This window comes from Nothobranchius furzeri, chromosome 2 (genome assembly GCF_043380555.1).
Source record: "Nothobranchius furzeri strain GRZ-AD chromosome 2, NfurGRZ-RIMD1, whole genome shotgun sequence".
Taxonomy (NCBI): Eukaryota; Metazoa; Chordata; class Actinopteri; order Cyprinodontiformes; family Nothobranchiidae; genus Nothobranchius; species Nothobranchius furzeri.
The window spans coordinates 72,162,065-72,175,681 of record NC_091742.1 but is presented as its reverse complement, the minus strand read 5'-3'; the positions used below and the strand labels follow the sequence as shown (position 1 = coordinate 72,175,681).

The 13,617-nt window shown below is 44.8% G+C and overlaps 10 non-coding genes across 10 annotated transcripts; 4 read left to right on the top strand and 6 right to left on the bottom strand.

Moving 5' to 3' along the window:
• Positions 1 to 1,824: 1,824 nt before the first annotated feature.
• Positions 1,825 to 1,895, bottom strand: trnag-gcc (transfer RNA glycine (anticodon GCC)). The gene has a single exon. It is a non-coding gene; the product is annotated as a tRNA-Gly (tRNA).
• A 1,250-nt stretch (positions 1,896 to 3,145) lies between these two features.
• Positions 3,146 to 3,217, top strand: trnad-guc (transfer RNA aspartic acid (anticodon GUC)). The gene has a single exon. It is a non-coding gene; the product is annotated as a tRNA-Asp (tRNA).
• An 806-nt stretch (positions 3,218 to 4,023) lies between these two features.
• trnas-gcu (transfer RNA serine (anticodon GCU)) lies at positions 4,024 to 4,094 on the bottom strand. The gene has a single exon. It is a non-coding gene; the product is annotated as a tRNA-Gly (tRNA).
• Positions 4,095 to 5,347: 1,253 nt separating this feature from the next.
• Positions 5,348 to 5,419, top strand: trnad-guc (transfer RNA aspartic acid (anticodon GUC)). The gene has a single exon. It is a non-coding gene; the product is annotated as a tRNA-Asp (tRNA).
• An 806-nt stretch (positions 5,420 to 6,225) lies between these two features.
• Positions 6,226 to 6,296, bottom strand: trnag-gcc (transfer RNA glycine (anticodon GCC)). Its single transcript has one exon. It is a non-coding gene; the product is annotated as a tRNA-Gly (tRNA).
• Positions 6,297 to 8,423: 2,127 nt separating this feature from the next.
• trnag-gcc (transfer RNA glycine (anticodon GCC)) lies at positions 8,424 to 8,494 on the bottom strand. Its single transcript has one exon. It is a non-coding gene; the product is annotated as a tRNA-Gly (tRNA).
• A 1,250-nt stretch (positions 8,495 to 9,744) lies between these two features.
• trnad-guc (transfer RNA aspartic acid (anticodon GUC)) lies at positions 9,745 to 9,816 on the top strand. The gene has a single exon. It is a non-coding gene; the product is annotated as a tRNA-Asp (tRNA).
• Positions 9,817 to 10,622: 806 nt separating this feature from the next.
• On the bottom strand, positions 10,623 to 10,693 carry trnag-gcc (transfer RNA glycine (anticodon GCC)). Its single transcript has one exon. It is a non-coding gene; the product is annotated as a tRNA-Gly (tRNA).
• Positions 10,694 to 11,946: 1,253 nt separating this feature from the next.
• trnad-guc (transfer RNA aspartic acid (anticodon GUC)) lies at positions 11,947 to 12,018 on the top strand. The gene has a single exon. It is a non-coding gene; the product is annotated as a tRNA-Asp (tRNA).
• Positions 12,019 to 12,824: 806 nt separating this feature from the next.
• Positions 12,825 to 12,895, bottom strand: trnag-gcc (transfer RNA glycine (anticodon GCC)). The gene has a single exon. It is a non-coding gene; the product is annotated as a tRNA-Gly (tRNA).
• Between the last annotated feature and the right edge of the window lie 722 nt (positions 12,896 to 13,617).

Here is a 13,617-nt window from a genome sequence, read left to right as displayed (position 1 = left end):
GGATGGCAAAATCACCACCAGCGTAAAACCACACTGTCGACTAGTTATTAAAAAATTAAAGGGTGCAATTTAATTTAGGTACTCACTCTCTCCCTGAGTGGCAGACTCGCCCTGAGTCCGTGCGCGAGAGCCTGTTAATGGAAGTTCGTCTGCGGAGATAAACAGCCAGCCGATGGGGCAATTCTAAGCCCCCCGGACTTTAATGAGGAAGTGGCGCCATGCGGCTCTCCGAAGGCGAACTCCCACTGAAGGGATCTGCTCTCCCGGGTTTCAGCACCAAAATCGTTGGGTAATTTTTATTTGTCCTGTATTACCTCAAAGAAAACTCAGAGCACACACAGAGGGATTAGATTGATAATTTGGTACATTGTAAACAACCTTAAACAGACAACGAACACATACTTTGCAAAGTGTGAGATACTTTGCAAAGGGTGAGAAGAATCAATCCACACCAGTCGAAAACCAGTTTCCTCTCACCCCGAGTCGAAACTCTGGAGTGAATTTATTTGCAAGAACACACACACACCCATAAATTCCTCAAAAACCCCCTTGGCCTCAGGAATCCACAGAAGACAAAAGGGATTCTTCAGATAATAGATCAACGAGTCTCTTGGCCAGGGCAAGACGGTGTTCCTGCAGAAGAGACTCCCGGTCTGGCCGGTTTGGCCTCCATATAATAGAACAAAAGTGCCTAAAGCATAAAGGAGTTGCTGCAAACATTTTAATGTAAATAAGTACCTCAAGCAGAAAGGAAGCCCTCAGGCAGAAAGGAATTCCTGCAAACATTTAGGGTGAGGTAACTCTGTTTGACAATCAGATTTATCTATCAATAAAAGTCACAAGTTGTACAAAGAACACTTTTTGGACCATGCATGTTGCCAATCGTGCAAAGCCAGCCAATGACATTTATATAGCGGGTGAGTAGTTGGCTGATACAGAATGTGAGTTCCTCGTTAGTATAGTGGACAGTATCCCTGCCTGTCACGCAGGAGACCGGGGTTCTATTCCTCGACGGGGAGACCGCGGTTAACTTTAGCTTGATGCATTGAACAAAATGGCCAATTTTGCACTTGACCATCACTTCAACTGCTGGTTTTTAACCCCAGGCCTCTTGCGTGGCAGCTGTTGAATGCTACCACTGGCCTATCAACCAGGACACGCTAAACTTTGTGGCCTGCACGTATCACGCATGGCACAGTAAAATGTGCAGCCTTCATTTTCTTTTCACAATAGTTACTTCTACTTGTTTTTCACATTGTCCCTGAGGTCTCTACATGTTTGTAATGGAAGCTTTTTGTATTTTGATACGGCATCTTGTTGGAACTCAATTTAACTGTAAGTCGTTTTGTAAGTTGAACCTGAATGCATAAATCAACATTTTTTAGCTTGCTTTCCACATCAACTGCACCACCGTGTCTTCATTTACACTTATTCGTTGAACTGCAGTGATTGATCATTTGATATGTTTTTAGCTGTCATTTAGGACAGCCATTGGAACACAGGGTTTCTTCCTAATGTGTCGTTTTTCTCAGCATTTCTGTGGTGGAAACCTTTAGGATGTTCAAACCATCTTTACTCATTGCCACAGCTCCAAGGGTAACCAATAAATGCTGTCTGACGACAATTGTTGCACATCATGCAATGCCATCTGTTGGCATAGATGTTTCAAAAGGCCAGTTGAGGAATAGGCGCATGATGAGTAAGAGGTCTTTGTTCGTATTGGTAAGCGAATCACTGCCTGTCACATGAGACACTTGGATTATAGATGACTACTAACTTTGATCGATGCATTGGACAGGCCTTGGAATTCTATCCAACAGAGGTTGCATTGGCCGGGAATCGAACCCGGGCCTCCCGCGTGGCAGGCGAGAATCCTACCACTGGACCACCAATGCACACAAGCGCATTAGCAACACCAGTACTCTTGGTGCACAGGACGGTAACACGAGCAGGCTTTTTTTTTTTTTTCGGTACTGGACTTCTAGCCTTTGGGTATCACGATTGTTACACTTTCTGCCTGTTAATTTGCTCAGCATTTCTGTGGTGACAAACATGAGGACCTTCAAAGAAGGTTTACCCATTGTAAACATCACAAGTTGTACAAATAACACTTTTTGGACCATGCATGGGAGTCCAGGACAAGGTCCGGCGGCTATCAGTCCAGCCCTTAACCGGGGCCCGAAATGACTTTCGTGCGTGGATGGCAAAATCACCACCAGCATAAAACCACACTGTCGACTGGTTATTAAAAAATTAAAGGGTGCAATTTAATTTAGGTACTCACTCTCTCCCTGAGTGGCAGACTCGCCCTGAGTCCGTGCGCGAGAGCCTGTTAATGGAAGTTCGTCTGCGGAGATAAACAGCCGGCCGATGGGGCAATTCTCAGCCCCCCGGACTTTGATGAGGAAGTGGCGCCATGCGGCTCTCCGAAGGCGAACTCCCACCGAAGGGATCTGCTCTCCCGGGTTTCAGCACCAAAAACGTTGGGTAATTTTTATTTGTCCTGTATTACCTCAAAGAAAACTCAGAGCACACATAGAGGGATTAGATTGATAATTTGGTACATTGTAAACAACCTTAAACAGACAACAAACACATACATTGCAAAGTGTGAGATACTTTGCAAAGGGTGAGAAGAATCAATCCACACCAGTCGAAAACCAGTTTCCTCTCACCCCGAGTCGAAACTCTGGAGTGAATTTATTTGCAAGAACACACACACACCCATAAATTCCTCAAAAACCCCCTTGGCCTCAGGAATCCACAGAAGACAAAAGGGATTCTTCAGATAATAGATCAACGAGTCTCTTGGCCAGGGCAAGACGGTGTTCCTGCAGAAGAGACTCCCGGTCTGGCCGGTTTGGCCTCCATATAATAGAACAAAAGTGCCTAAAGCATAAAGGAGTTGCTGCAAACATTTTAATGTAAATAAGTACCTCAAGCAGAAAGGAAGCCCTCAGGCAGAAAGGAATTCCTGCAAACATTTAGGGTGAGGTAACTCTGTTTGACAATCAGATTTATCTATCAGTAAAAGTCACAAGTTGTACAAATAACACTTTTTGGACCATGCATGTTGCCAATCGTGCAAAGCCAGCCAATGACATTTATATAGCGGGTGAGTAGTTGGCTGATACAGAATGTGAGTTCCTCGTTAGTATAGTGGACAGTATCCCCGCCTGTCACGCGGGAGACCGGGGTTCGATTCTCCGACGGGGAGACCACAGTTAACTTTAGCTTGATGCATTGAACAAAATGGCCAATTTTGCACTTGACCATCACTTCAACTGCTGGTTTTTAACCCCAGGCCTCTTGCGTGGCAGCTGTTGAATGCTACCACTGGCCTATCAACCAGGACACGCTAAACTTTATGGCCTGCACGTATCACGCATGGCACAGTAAAATGTGCAGCCTTCATTTTCTTTTCACAATAGTTACTTCTACTTGTTTTTCACATTGTCCCTGAGGTCTCTACATGTTTGTAATGGAAGCTTTTTGTATTTTGATACGGCATCTTGTTGGAACTCAATTTAACTGTAAGTCGTTTTGTAAGTTGAACCTGAATGCATAAATCAACATTTTTTAGCTTGATTTCCACATCAACTGCACCACCGTGTCTTCATTTACACTTATTCGTTGAACTGCAGTGATTGATCATTTGATATGTTTTTTAGCTGTCATTTAGGACAGCCATTGGAACACAGGGTTTCTTCCTAATGTGTCGTTTTTCTCAGCATTTCTGTGGTGGAAACCTTTAGGATGATCAAAACATCTTTACTCATTGCCACAGCTCCAAGGGTAACCAATAAATGCTGTCTGACGACAATTGTTGCACATCATGCAATGCCATCTGTTGGCATAGATGTTTCAAAAGGCCAGTTGAGGAATAGGTGCATGAAGAGTAAGAGGTCTTTGTTCGTATTGGTGAGCGAATCACTGCCTGTCACATGAGAGACTTGGATTATAGATGCCTACTAACTTTGATCGATGCATTGGACAGGCCTTGGAATTCTATCCAACAGAGGTTGCATTGGCCGGGAATCGAACCCGGGCCTCCCGCGTGGCAGGCGAGAATCCTACCACTGGACCAACAATGCACACAAGCGCATTAGCAACGCCAGTACTCTTGGTGCACAGGACGGTAATACGAGCAGGCTTTTTTTCTTTTCTTTTCGGTACTGGACTTCTAGCCTTTGGGTATCACGATTGTTACATTCTCTGCCTGTTAATTTGCTCAGCATTTCTGTGGTGACAAACATGAGGACCTTCAAAGAAGGTTTACCCATTGTAAACATCACAAGTTGTACAAATAACACTTTTTGGACCATGCATGGGAGTCCAGGACAAGGTCCGGCGGCTATCAGTCCAACCCTTAACCGGGGCCTGAAACGTCTTTCGTGCGTGGATGGCAAAATCACCACCAGCGTAAAACCACACTGTCAACTGGTTATTAAAAAATTAAAGGGTGCAATTTAATTTAGGTTATCACTCTCTCCCTGAGTGGCAGACTCGCCCTGAGTCCGTGCGCGAGAGCCTGTTAATGGAAGTTCGTCTGCGGAGATAAACAGCCGGCCGATGGGGCAATTCTCAGCCCCCCGGACTTTGATGAGGACGTGGCGCCATGCGGCTCTCCGAAGGCGAACTCCCACTGAAGGGATCTGCTCTCCCGGGTTTCAGCACCAAAAACGTTGGGTAATTTTTATTTGTCCTGTATTACCTCAAAGAAAACTCAGAGCACACATAGAGGGATTAGATTGATAACTTGGTACATTGTAAACAACCTTAAACAGACAACAAACACATACTTTGCAAAGTGTGAGATACTTTGCAAAGGGTGAGAAGAATCAATCCACACCAGTCGAAAACCAGTTTCCTCTCACCCCGAGTCGAAACTCTGGAGTGAATTTATTTGCAAGAACACACACACCCCCATAAATTCCTCAAAAACCCCCTTGGCCTCAGGAATCCACAGAAGACAAAAGGGATTCTTCAGATAATAGATCAACGAGTCTCTTGGCCAGGGCAAGACGGTGTTCCTGCAGAAGAGACTCCCGGTCTGGCCGGTTTGGCCTCCATATAATAGAACAAAAGTGCCTAAAGCATAAAGGAGTTGCTGCAAACATTTTAATGTAAATAAGTACCTCAAGCAGAAAGGAAGCCCTCAGGCAGAAAGGAATTCCTGCAAACATTTAGGGTGAGGTAACTCTGTTTGACAATCAGATTTATCTATCAATAAAAGTCACAAGTTGTACAAATAACACTTTTTGGACCATGCATGTTGCCAATCGAGCAAAGCCAGCCAATGACATTTATATAGCGGGTGAGTAGTTAGCTGATACAGAATGTGAGTTCCTTGTTAGTATAGTGGACAGTATCCCCGCCTGTCACGCGGGAGACCGGGGTTCGATTCCCCGACGGGGAGACCGCAGTTAACTTTAGCTTGATGCATTGAACAAAATGGCCAATTTTGCACTTGACCATCACTTCAACTGCTGGTATTTAACCCCAGGCCTCTTGCGTGGCAGCTGTTGAATGCTACCACTGGCCTATCAACCAGGACACGCTAACCTTTATGGCCTGCACGTATCACGCATGGCACAGTAAAATGTGCAGCCTTCATTTTCTTTTCACAATAGGTACTTCTACTTGTTTTTCACATTGTCCCTGAGGTCTCTACATGTTTGTAATGGAAGCTTTTTGTATTTTGATACGGCATCTTGTTGGAACTCAATTTAACTGTAAGTCGTTTTGTAAGTTGAACCTGAATGCATAAATCAACATTTTTTAGCTTGCTTTCCACATCAACTGCACCACCGTGTCTTCATTTACACTTATTCGTTGAACTGCAGTGATTGATCATTTGATATGTTTTTTAGCTGTCATTTAGGGCAGCCATTGGAACACAGGGTTTCTTCCTAATGTGTCGTTTTTCTCAGCATTTCTGTGGTGGAAACCTTTAGGATGTTCAAACCATCTTTACTCATTGCCACAGCTCCAAGGGTAACCAATAAATGCTGTCTGACGACAATTGTTGCACATCATGCAATGCCATCTGTTGGCATAGATGTTTCAAAAGGCCAGTTGAGGAATAGGCGCATGAAGAGTAAGAGGTCTTTGTTCGTATTGGTGAGCGAATCACTGCCTGTCACATGAGAGACTTGGATTATAGATGACTACTAACTTTGATCGATGCATTGGACAGGCCTTTGAATTCTATCCAACAGAGGTTGCATTGGCCGGGAATCGAACCCGGGCCTCCCACGTGGCAGGCGAGAATCCTACCACAGGACCACCAATGCACACAAGCGCATTAGCAACGCCAGTACTCTTGGTGCACAGGACGGTAACACGAGCAGGCTTTTTTTTTCTTTTCGGTACTGGACTTCTAGCCTTTGGGTATCACGATTGTTACATTCTCTGCCTGTTAATTTGCTCAGCATTTCTGTGGTGACAAACATGAGGACCTTCAAAGAAGGTTTACCCATTGTAAACATCACAAGTTGTACAAATAACACTTTTTGGACCATGCATGGGAGTCCAGGACAAGGTCCGGCGGCTATCAGTCCAGCCCTTAACCGGGGCCCGAAACGACTTTCGTGCGTGGATGGCAAAATCACCACCAGCGTAAAACCACACTGTCGACTAGTTATTAAAAAATTAAAGGGTGCAATTTAATTTAGGTACTCACTCTCTCCCTGAGTGGCAGACTCGCCCTGAGTCCGTGCGCGAGAGCCTGTTAATGGAAGTTCGTCTGCGGAGATAAACAGCCAGCCGATGGGGCAATTCTAAGCCCCCCGGACTTTAATGAGGAAGTGGCGCCATGCGGCTCTCCGAAGGCGAACTCCCACTGAAGGGATCTGCTCTCCCGGGTTTCAGCACCAAAATCGTTGGGTAATTTTTATTTGTCCTGTATTACCTCAAAGAAAACTCAGAGCACACACAGAGGGATTAGATTGATAATTTGGTACATTGTAAACAACCTTAAACAGACAACGAACACATACTTTGCAAAGTGTGAGATACTTTGCAAAGGGTGAGAAGAATCAATCCACACCAGTCGAAAACCAGTTTCCTCTCACCCCGAGTCGAAACTCTGGAGTGAATTTATTTGCAAGAACACACACACACCCATAAATTCCTCAAAAACCCCCTTGGCCTCAGGAATCCACAGAAGACAAAAGGGATTCTTCAGATAATAGATCAACGAGTCTCTTGGCCAGGGCAAGACGGTGTTCCTGCAGAAGAGACTCCCGGTCTGGCCGGTTTGGCCTCCATATAATAGAACAAAAGTGCCTAAAGCATAAAGGAGTTGCTGCAAACATTTTAATGTAAATAAGTACCTCAAGCAGAAAGGAAGCCCTCAGGCAGAAAGGAATTCCTGCAAACATTTAGGGTGAGGTAACTCTGTTTGACAATCAGATTTATCTATCAATAAAAGTCACAAGTTGTACAAAGAACACTTTTTGGACCATGCATGTTGCCAATCGTGCAAAGCCAGCCAATGACATTTATATAGCGGGTGAGTAGTTGGCTGATACAGAATGTGAGTTCCTCGTTAGTATAGTGGACAGTATCCCTGCCTGTCACGCAGGAGACCGGGGTTCTATTCCTCGACGGGGAGACCGCGGTTAACTTTAGCTTGATGCATTGAACAAAATGGCCAATTTTGCACTTGACCATCACTTCAACTGCTGGTTTTTAACCCCAGGCCTCTTGCGTGGCAGCTGTTGAATGCTACCACTGGCCTATCAACCAGGACACGCTAAACTTTGTGGCCTGCACGTATCACGCATGGCACAGTAAAATGTGCAGCCTTCATTTTCTTTTCACAATAGTTACTTCTACTTGTTTTTCACATTGTCCCTGAGGTCTCTACATGTTTGTAATGGAAGCTTTTTGTATTTTGATACGGCATCTTGTTGGAACTCAATTTAACTGTAAGTCGTTTTGTAAGTTGAACCTGAATGCATAAATCAACATTTTTTAGCTTGCTTTCCACATCAACTGCACCACCGTGTCTTCATTTACACTTATTCGTTGAACTGCAGTGATTGATCATTTGATATGTTTTTAGCTGTCATTTAGGACAGCCATTGGAACACAGGGTTTCTTCCTAATGTGTCGTTTTTCTCAGCATTTCTGTGGTGGAAACCTTTAGGATGTTCAAACCATCTTTACTCATTGCCACAGCTCCAAGGGTAACCAATAAATGCTGTCTGACGACAATTGTTGCACATCATGCAATGCCATCTGTTGGCATAGATGTTTCAAAAGGCCAGTTGAGGAATAGGCGCATGATGAGTAAGAGGTCTTTGTTCGTATTGGTAAGCGAATCACTGCCTGTCACATGAGACACTTGGATTATAGATGACTACTAACTTTGATCGATGCATTGGACAGGCCTTGGAATTCTATCCAACAGAGGTTGCATTGGCCGGGAATCGAACCCGGGCCTCCCGCGTGGCAGGCGAGAATCCTACCACTGGACCACCAATGCACACAAGCGCATTAGCAACACCAGTACTCTTGGTGCACAGGACGGTAACACGAGCAGGCTTTTTTTTTTTTTTCGGTACTGGACTTCTAGCCTTTGGGTATCACGATTGTTACACTTTCTGCCTGTTAATTTGCTCAGCATTTCTGTGGTGACAAACATGAGGACCTTCAAAGAAGGTTTACCCATTGTAAACGTCACAAGTTGTACAAATAACACTTTTTGGACCATGCATGGGAGTCCAGGACAAGGTCCGGCGGCTATCAGTCCAGCCCTTAACCGGGGCCCGAAATGACTTTCGTGCGTGGATGGCAAAATCACCACCAGCATAAAACCACACTGTCGACTGGGTATTAAAAAATTAAAGGGTGCAATTTAATTTAGGTACTCACTCTCTCCCTGAGTGGCAGACTCGCCCTGAGTCCGTGCGCGAGAGCCTGTTAATGGAAGTTCGTCTGCGGAGATAAACAGCCGGCCGATGGGGCAATTCTCAGCCCCCCGGACTTTGATGAGGAAGTGGCGCCATGCGGCTCTCCGAAGGCGAACTCCCACCGAAGGGATCTGCTCTCCCGGGTTTCAGCACCAAAAACGTTGGGTAATTTTTATTTGTCCTGTATTACCTCAAAGAAAACTCAGAGCACACATAGAGGGATTAGATTGATAATTTGGTACATTGTAAACAACCTTAAACAGACAACAAACACATACATTGCAAAGTGTGAGATACTTTGCAAAGGGTGAGAAGAATCAATCCACACCAGTCGAAAACCAGTTTCCTCTCACCCCGAGTCGAAACTCTGGAGTGAATTTATTTGCAAGAACACACACACACCCATAAATTCCTCAAAAACCCCCTTGGCCTCAGGAATCCACAGAAGACAAAAGGGATTCTTCAGATAATAGATCAACGAGTCTCTTGGCCAGGGCAAGACGGTGTTCCTGCAGAAGAGACTCCCGGTCTGGCCGGTTTGGCCTCCATATAATAGAACAAAAGTGCCTAAAGCATAAAGGAGTTGCTGCAAACATTTTAATGTAAATAAGTACCTCAAGCAGAAAGGAAGCCCTCAGGCAGAAAGGAATTCCTGCAAACATTTAGGGTGAGGTAACTCTGTTTGACAATCAGATTTATCTATCAGTAAAAGTCACAAGTTGTACAAATAACACTTTTTGGACCATGCATGTTGCCAATCGTGCAAAGCCAGCCAATGACATTTATATAGCGGGTGAGTAGTTGGCTGATACAGAATGTGAGTTCCTCGTTAGTATAGTGGACAGTATCCCCGCCTGTCACGCGGGAGACCGGGGTTCGATTCCCCGACGGGGAGACCGCAGTTAACTTTAGCTTGATGCATTGAACAAAATGGCCAATTTTGCACTTGACCATCACTTCAACTGCTGGTTTTTAACCCCAGGCCTCTTGCGTGGCAGCTGTTGAATGCTACCACTGGCCTATCAACCAGGACACGCTAAACTTTATGGCCTGCACGTATCACGCATGGCACAGTAAAATGTGCAGCCTTCATTTTCTTTTCACAATAGTTACTTCTACTTGTTTTTCACATTGTCCCTGAGGTCTCTACATGTTTGTAATGGAAGCTTTTTGTATTTTGATACGGCATCTTGTTGGAACTCAATTTAACTGTAAGTCGTTTTGTAAGTTGAACCTGAATGCATAAATCAACATTTTTTAGCTTGATTTCCACATCAACTGCACCACCGTGTCTTCATTTACACTTATTCGTTGAACTGCAGTGATTGATCATTTGATATGTTTTTTAGCTGTCATTTAGGACAGCCATTGGAACACAGGGTTTCTTCCTAATGTGTCGTTTTTCTCAGCATTTCTGTGGTGGAAACCTTTAGGATGATCAAAACATCTTTACTCATTGCCACAGCTCCAAGGGTAACCAATAAATGCTGTCTGACGACAATTGTTGCACATCATGCAATGCCATCTGTTGGCATAGATGTTTCAAAAGGCCAGTTGAGGAATAGGTGCATGAAGAGTAAGAGGTCTTTGTTCGTATTGGTGAGCGAATCACTGCCTGTCACATGAGAGACTTGGATTATAGATGCCTACTAACTTTGATCGATGCATTGGACAGGCCTTGGAATTCTATCCAACAGAGGTTGCATTGGCCGGGAATCGAACCCGGGCCTCCCGCGTGGCAGGCGAGAATCCTACCACTGGACCAACAATGCACACAAGCGCATTAGCAACGCCAGTACTCTTGGTGCACAGGACGGTAATACGAGCAGGCTTTTTTTCTTTTCTTTTCGGTACTGGACTTCTAGCCTTTGGGTATCACGATTGTTACATTCTCTGCCTGTTAATTTGCTCAGCATTTCTGTGGTGACAAACATGAGGACCTTCAAAGAAGGTTTACCCATTGTAAACATCACAAGTTGTACAAATAACACTTTTTGGACCATGCATGGGAGTCCAGGACAAGGTCCGGCGGCTATCAGTCCAACCCTTAACCGGGGCCTGAAACGTCTTTCGTGCGTGGATGGCAAAATCACCACCAGCGTAAAACCACACTGTCAACTGGTTATTAAAAAATTAAAGGGTGCAATTTAATTTAGGTTATCACTCTCTCCCTGAGTGGCAGACTCGCCCTGAGTCCGTGCGCGAGAGCCTGTTAATGGAAGTTCGTCTGCGGAGATAAACAGCCGGCCGATGGGGCAATTCTCAGCCCCCCGGACTTTGATGAGGACGTGGCGCCATGCGGCTCTCCGAAGGCGAACTCCCACTGAAGGGATCTGCTCTCCCGGGTTTCAGCACCAAAAACTTTGGGTAATTTTTATTTGTCCTGTATTACCTCAAAGAAAACTCAGAGCACACATAGAGGGATTAGATTGATAACTTGGTACATTGTAAACAACCTTAAACAGACAACAAACACATACTTTGCAAAGTGTGAGATACTTTGCAAAGGGTGAGAAGAATCAATCCACACCAGTCGAAAACCAGTTTCCTCTCACCCCGAGTCGAAACTCTGGAGTGAATTTATTTGCAAGAACACACACACCCCCATAAATTCCTCAAAAACCCCCTTGGCCTCAGGAATCCACAGAAGACAAAAGGGATTCTTCAGATAATAGATCAACGAGTCTCTTGGCCAGGGCAAGACGGTGTTCCTGCAGAAGAGACTCCCGGTCTGGCCGGTTTGGCCTCCATATAATAGAACAAAAGTGCCTAAAGCATAAAGGAGTTGCTGCAAACATTTTAATGTAAATAAGTACCTCAAGCAGAAAGGAAGCCCTCAGGCAGAAAGGAATTCCTGCAAACATTTAGGGTGAGGTAACTCTGTTTGACAATCAGATTTATCTATCAATAAAAGTCACAAGTTGTACAAATAACACTTTTTGGACCATGCATGTTGCCAATCGAGCAAAGCCAGCCAATGACATTTATATAGCGGGTGAGTAGTTAGCTGATACAGAATGTGAGTTCCTTGTTAGTATAGTGGACAGTATCCCCGCCTGTCACGCGGGAGACCGGGGTTCGATTCCCCGACGGGGAGACCGCAGTTAACTTTAGCTTGATGCATTGAACAAAATGGCCAATTTTGCACTTGACCATCACTTCAACTGCTGGTATTTAACCCCAGGCCTCTTGCGTGGCAGCTGTTGAATGCTACCACTGGCCTATCAACCAGGACACGCTAACCTTTATGGCCTGCACGTATCACGCATGGCACAGTAAAATGTGCAGCCTTCATTTTCTTTTCACAATAGGTACTTCTACTTGTTTTTCACATTGTCCCTGAGGTCTCTACATGTTTGTAATGGAAGCTTTTTGTATTTTGATACGGCATCTTGTTGGAACTCAATTTAACTGTAAGTCGTTTTGTAAGTTGAACCTGAATGCATAAATCAACATTTTTTAGCTTGCTTTCCACATCAACTGCACCACCGTGTCTTCATTTACACTTATTCGTTGAACTGCAGTGATTGATCATTTGATATGTTTTTTAGCTGTCATTTAGGGCAGCCATTGGAACACAGGGTTTCTTCCTAATGTGTCGTTTTTCTCAGCATTTCTGTGGTGGAAACCTTTAGGATGTTCAAACCATCTTTACTCATTTCCACAGCTCCAAGGGTAACCAATAAATGCTGTCTGACGACAATTGTTGCACATCATGCAATGCCATCTGTTGGCATAGATGTTTCAAAAGGCCAGTTGAGGAATAGGCGCATGAAGAGTAAGAGGTCTTTGTTCGTATTGGTGAGCGAATCACTGCCTGTCACATGAGAGACTTGGATTATAGATGACTACTAACTTTGATCGATGCATTGGACAGGCCTTTGAATTCTATCCAACAGAGGTTGCATTGGCCGGGAATCGAACCCGGGCCTCCCACGTGGCAGGCGAGAATCCTACCACAGGACCACCAATGCACACAAGTGCATTAGCAACGCCAGTACTCTTGGTGCACAGGACGGTAACACGAGCAGGCTTTTTTTTTCTTTTCGGTACTGGACTTCTAGCCTTTGGGTATCACGATTGTTACATTCTCTGCCTGTTAATTTGCTCAGCATTTCTGTGGTGACAAACATGAGGACCTTCAAAGAAGGTTTACCCATTGTAAACATCACAAGTTGTACAAATAACACTTTTTGGACCATGCATGGGAGTCCAGGACAAGGTCCGGCGGCTATCAGTCCAGCCCTTAACCGGGGCCCGAAACGACTTTCGTGCGTGGATGTCAAAATCACCACCAGCGTAAAACCACACTGTCGACTGGTTATTAAAAAATTAAAGGGTGCAATTTAATTTAGGTACTCACTCTCTCCCTGAGTGGCAGACTCGCCCTGAGTCCGTGCGCGAGAGCCTGTTAATGGAAGTTCGTCTGCGGAGATAAACAGCCAGCCGATGGGGCAATTCTAAGCCCCCCGGACTTTAATGAGGAAGTGGCGCCATGCGGCTCTCCGAAGGCGAACTCCCACTGAAGGGATCTGCTCTCCCGGGTTTCAGCACCAAAATCGTTGGGTAATTTTTATTTGTCCTGTATTACCTCAAAGAAAACTCAGAGCACACACAGAGGGATTAGATTGATAATTTGGTACATTGTAAACAACCTTAAACAGACAACGAACACATACTTTGCAAATTGTGAGAT